The sequence below is a fragment of the Haemaphysalis longicornis genome, unplaced genomic scaffold, assembly GCF_048455015.1.
Source record: "Haemaphysalis longicornis isolate Haplotype H1 unplaced genomic scaffold, Haemaphysalis longicornis Haplotype H1 scaffold_5, whole genome shotgun sequence".
NCBI classification, from domain to species: domain Eukaryota; kingdom Metazoa; phylum Arthropoda; class Arachnida; order Ixodida; family Ixodidae; genus Haemaphysalis; species Haemaphysalis longicornis.
The window spans coordinates 176,362,232-176,368,231 of NW_027526385.1; positions in this window are offsets into that span (position 1 = coordinate 176,362,232).

Genomic DNA, 6,000 nt, shown 5'->3' on the forward strand with positions numbered 1-6,000 from the left:
ACGGATACATCGCAACGTGCGGAGAGGGCGGATGTGGGAATTTTCAGCCCACAACTTAATTGGTCATTTTCTTATCGTTTACCTGGTTTTACTCCTATATTCGAAGGTGAGCTTTTTGCAACAGTTATGGCCTTAAAAATTTACCTCCACGATATTTAAATGTTGCTATTATTTCTGATTCCCTGTCGGTTTGTACCGCGCTACCAACTCCAAAAAATTCATTAGTTATTCGTGCCTTCAACTGTCTTCTGCCTCCTTATTTACGCGACATACGGCTCATATGGGTCCCAGGTCACAGGGTCCTATGGCTCAATGAAACGGCTGACTCTTTGGCCGGTTCAGCTTTAGATGGCCCTATGGTGGACCTCAGCCCTACCTCATTTCTCCTGGCGCGAGCAAGGTTCCGCAGATATCTACGACTAGGGATGACACAGGAAGGTACTATCACAGGCTTGGATGACTATGCCCATCTTGCTCACACTTGGAATGTGAGATTTTGCGAGTCCTGCCAGCGTGAGGTCACTTTAACCAGCATCAGATGCAGAATAACACAGCCTAATTTTTTATTGCATCGCGCTGGTCTCACCTCCTGTGGTCTTTGTGCTGCCTGCGAATAAATTGAAACAATTGAACACTTTTTCCTGTACTGCAGCGGTTTTTCTTTCATTCGGGCACGGTATCTACCCGCACGAATTCAACGCATTGGCCTTCCTCTGTCGATGCCTGTGCTCCTTTCGTTTGGGGCCACATCACTGGGGTTTTGTCATAGAGGGATTATTGCGGCCATTCACGCGTACATATCAGAGACCAGACGCATGTCCTGCTAACAAGGTCAAACTTTTTTAGCCTTTTCTCCCAAAAATGGCATCAATCACTGACTCTTCTCTAGATCTGTTATATATTTCGGTAACCGTTTCCCCAATTCCTACAGGCTGATTATATAGGGCTGTGAGGTGGGCGTTTTAGCCCGGAAAAGCCACCCCGTTTCTTGGCCAATCCCCCACGTGGGTATGTGCCACCAGAATAGGAACAACAACAACGCCCGGCGTCCCCAGCGCGAGACGGCGGGCACGACCTTTGGCTATAGCAAAATAAATATCCAGCGCCCGTGCGTGCGTGCCTCGCGGCTACCGCCCGGCGTCGTCCAGGCTTGCGCGTGGGCTTGCGCCACATGACCAGATCCCGCCTTCCTCGTCGTCGTCGTGCAGCTACCGGCGCACCACGGGTCCGCCGCGCCAAAGATGATGACAAACCTGTCAAGCCATCTCTTCACAATCCACACGTGGAGACGGCCACCGGACCAGCTGGCGAAGGAGCGGAGGTCTACCGAAGCGAGAACGAGCTAAAAAATGACTTTCCGGACGCGGCTGTGCCTTCGGAAGGCGATTGTTGCTACTGAATAAAACACTGTACATACTTTAATGGCTCATGCTTTATAGCGCCGTCCGAAATGGCTTTTCACTGCTGGGTTCCGGCTGCTACCTTTCTCCTTGGATCTGCTGTCAGCGTGCGGGGAAGCTAGGGTGACCCCCCGCTCTGTTGTTTCTCCAGCCTTGCACCACTAGTGCAGGCTGCATCAAACTTTTTTCTGACTTTGCGTGCTGTTGATATGGTAGGGGACGAGTTCTGTTGAGCCCGTACGGGCGAGTGGTCTTTTAGTACGTGGTAATTTGTGATAGCTCACATGGAGGCTACAGTAATGAAGTACTTGCCCGTCAAACTAGCCAAATGCAGCACGTATTCCACCTTGGCGGACGATATTTCCAAAATGCAGACGCAAGCTGTCTCTACTAATGGTGGCGTTTACGACTAAAACGGCGAAACACGTGACGGCGAGGCTACTCCTGTGCCTCGGGCTCCCGAAACCGGTTTGGATGTCGGATCGTTCATTTCCTCGCGTATCCAACAGGTTATACAGATATTTTGTGCGCCGAGTGTGAAACGCGAATGGGACTGCGGGTTAACACAGAGTTTGTATCTCAATTAGCTAATGCCAAGGCAAGAGAATTCTAGTAGTGCGAAACGCTGCGTTCAGGATAAACATTACGAAGGCCGAGCTGCTCTTACATAGTTCAGAAGCTTGGACCAGGAGCAATTTCTCTTCAACTGAAAAGTTTTGACAAAGCTCTATAGCTTTTCTTTGTTGCCGTACGGCTGCGATTCAGGTGGATGTCAAATTTTCCTTTGTATGGTAACGTCTACTACACGCACGCTATAAGTTTCCTTCGTTGAAATCAGGTACTGCATACAAGAGACGTAACCTAGCAAGTATCCAAACGGAGCCAACGAGGATTGGGGGCAGCTCCCGAAAAGCGCGACACCTTATTGAATCACGTCCGGCATCTTTTACCGGCCCGAATTTTCGCCGTATCAGTTATGTTACGTTCGCATCTAGCCATCTGTTTAGTAACGCTTGAACCCTGCTGACTTCAATATCCATACCAGTTAAACTGAAATGCTTTTGAATAACGGTTGCGCAGTAAGGTTTCTTAAAGCCAAAAAGGCTCACTGATCAAACGCGACGGAATTATATTGCACAGTACGTACGCTTAACCGCACATAAACATGAATGTCGCTCATAGCGTATACGCCTACCAGTCGCATTTGTTCATTCAGCAATCTACCATTTCTTAAATGTTCTAAAACATATACCCGAACAGACATGCGTGTTTATTTCCTTTTTTCATTAACGAGAATATTCAAGCTGCACATGTACTACAAATGTTTTTCACAAGGTACTAAGCCCTATTGCAGGTCTGCGTGTTTTACAGTCACTTATGCACTCTGGTCATTTACATGAACCATATAAGATGTACACACCTTTGTTACATACCCCGTGTTCAAAATGCCCCTGCCAGAAACAAAACATATAACGGACAGGTCTTTGCATTTCTCTCAGGCGTAAATTTTAGCAATTATTGGACCATTGCAGGCGCGTTCCGTAAACAATGCAATTATATTTTGTCGCTGAAAATTCAGCCCCTGGGCTCCTAGCGTACACATCAAACAAAAACGTCCTGCAGCACCACACTCTATGGGAGTTCCTAGAATACCACGAAGTATCTCAACTATCCAAACACATTCGAACTCCCGCTGGCAGTAGGGTACTTCGGGACATTACAATTACCCCACCCAAATCACGAGCCACTACCACCAAGAATACGCAGGAAACCCAGAGGAGCGTCTGTTCCGAAGCATACACATCCACTCTTCAATGAGAGACGACGCGGCGCGAGGCTTCGACAGCTCATCCCGAAATACGGAGATGACCAACACACAAGGCACACACACACACCTCACAGACCCATAAAAGGCCGAGAACAACTCTTGCGGTGTTCACACCAAAAGGGGGAAACGCCATGGCGGCCCCGTATATTCACCTATTTAATGGCGGCACAGACGCAATGCACGTTCTCATACCACCGAAACGCATTGCAACGAGCCATACTGCACAATAACAACGGACTCTCAACACGCCGGTCGCGTGTATCAAGCGGCAAGAGCACCATCCAGCGACATGGAAGTAACCATCGTCTGAACTCCAGGCCACTCAGGCCTTGTAGGGAACGAGGCAGCACATGCTGCCATCCACGGCCTTCATATCCCAACTTCTGGACAAACACCCCAGCCCGCTTATAACTCAATACTCTCACATTACACACACATGAGAAGAACATACCTTCCCTCATACCCCTGACTATCGAACTACCAAGCGTACATACCACGAAGGCTGCAAAGAGAAACATTTTTTACAATGGCATAATCCTCTCGAAGAATTCACCATCCCTCTTCTCACCGGACTGCCCAAACTGCAACTCACTCCTTACGACGTATCATCTCGCATTCTTCTGCCCACATAACCTAAATCCCATTAACAATCCATCCCTTAACCAGTGGGAGTCTGCGCTGACCAGATCGGCACCGGAGCTTCAAGAAGCCCTGGTGCAAAGAGCCATGACTTCAGCGCAGGCTTGCGACCCCCTGGACATAGGAGGCTGACCCTATCCCCGAACTAATACCTTCTTGCTCAATAAATGTTTATTCTTGGGCAGAGGGGGGGATACACCGGAGCAGCGTCCACGAATTCACTAATATGAAGAGCGCAAAAGAGAGCGAAATTGTGACGTCATACCTCGAAATCGTAACTAACCTTTCACCCCCACCTCTCTAAAGTAACGAGCGAAATTCGGAGCCGCCTACTGACATTGGTCGTAATTCTGGCATGGCGGCAGCTACTTCACTCATGTGAAAAAGAAAACGCGGGCAGAATGAGGGCCCTTATCTCCAGTATGTATAGCCAGTGAGATTTAGACTTCTTTCACACTCACTTGAACGGAGAGTGAAGTGAAGTCATCTACGTACGGATGCGCAGCAGCGAAATTTTGTCATGCTCGTCTCTTTTCTTTAAATCATTTAACGAGGCATATATTATACTCATAGATAGCGCGATTTCCTCATTAAAAATGTGGAGTTGCGCTACAACCATGCATTCCCCGGCCCACCCTACAATGCCAAGGTAAAAGCCACGCGCACGTCCAAGATATCGCTGCTGAATTTTGTACTGCAAGATTCCGCTCCACTAACTTTCGGATCACCACATGGCCCTCAAGAGCTTCCGTACAAGGCACGGGATGGTGCCGCGTTTACCGATTAAGTGCTGACCAAGCGGCTCGCTTACATGCAGAAGCGCTGCCAAGATGCTGGCCAGGAGTAGGAGGAGGAATAAACGTCTTTGTATAGCAGTCAGGCCTGGGAAACAGTCCTTATTACCGGACTCCTTGACACCGTCCGGCTTCTTGGGCTGTCTTCAGAAGCTAAAGCTGGTCGTCAGAGTCAGAGTTGTACAGTCTCTCTCCCAGTGCTCAGGGGAGCGGAAGGGCAGGGGACGTCAGGGGAAAGGGGTTTTGATCACAGCCCCACATGACATGGTAGAGGGTACCGGGGGCCTCGCAGACGCAGCACTTCGAAGAGTTGAGTGCAGGGGCCAGAGTGCGGGCTCTAGTGGTGGCCAGGATCAACAGACTGTGACGGTCGTCACGTGGACCTCCTGCTCCACTGGGGCCACAGCGTCGGTACATCACGTGATCTCAAAGTGCGCGGGTCTTCGAGAGGAACGTGCAAAGTTCCGCATGGAGTTCAGCGACTTCGTGATTAGTAACTCCAATGCAAGTACCGGTATATGGCCGGCACTGCTCTACTCTCTATGTGGAACTTCGCGTGCACCAGAGACGTTAACCGTCCAGTGTAAATCATAAGCGGATCGCTCGAACATCCAACTGCTCAACAGACTTAAGAACACCACAAAGCAGGTCTCCCACCTGATCCGGAGGGTTAGTACCAAGACGAGGGGTATGCGAGAGGAGGATGTACTCCGGCTGGTTCATGCCTTCATCGTATCTAGAATAACTTACTCCCTCCCCTACGCCCCACTCTCCAAGATCAAAAAGGACAAGGTGGAAGCCCTGATACGCAAGGTGTACAAAGTAGCATTAGGACTAGCTGTTACGACCTCAACGCAGAAACGCATGCGGTTGGGGGTCCACAATACCTTAGATGAACTATTCGAAGCCCACCATTTGATCCAACTCTTACGTCTCAGCTCTACCCCTACCGGAATAGCTATTCTGTCTCAACTGCACCTGCGCTCTCCTCTGCAGCACCTGCAGGACAATGACACTCTCAGCTTCCCCATGAGATTCGCTTGTCATTTATGTGGCCCCACTGCCGCGCAACATGCATCCAACACATCACAAGGCTCCTAGGGACGCTCGAGCGAAAGCGGTGCTTAATCAATACAGCCGACACTCTGCCTGCCACAGTCTATACAGACGCCGCTTCATATCCCGGGGGAAGAGCTATGACCGCTGTGGTTTCTACTACCGGAGACCTCATTACATGTGCATCGATTTCCACCATCCACTCACTCAAGGCGCGGGAAGGGGTCATCTCCCGTGCCATTGCACAAACCTCTTCAGAAATAATCATCACAGACACTTAACA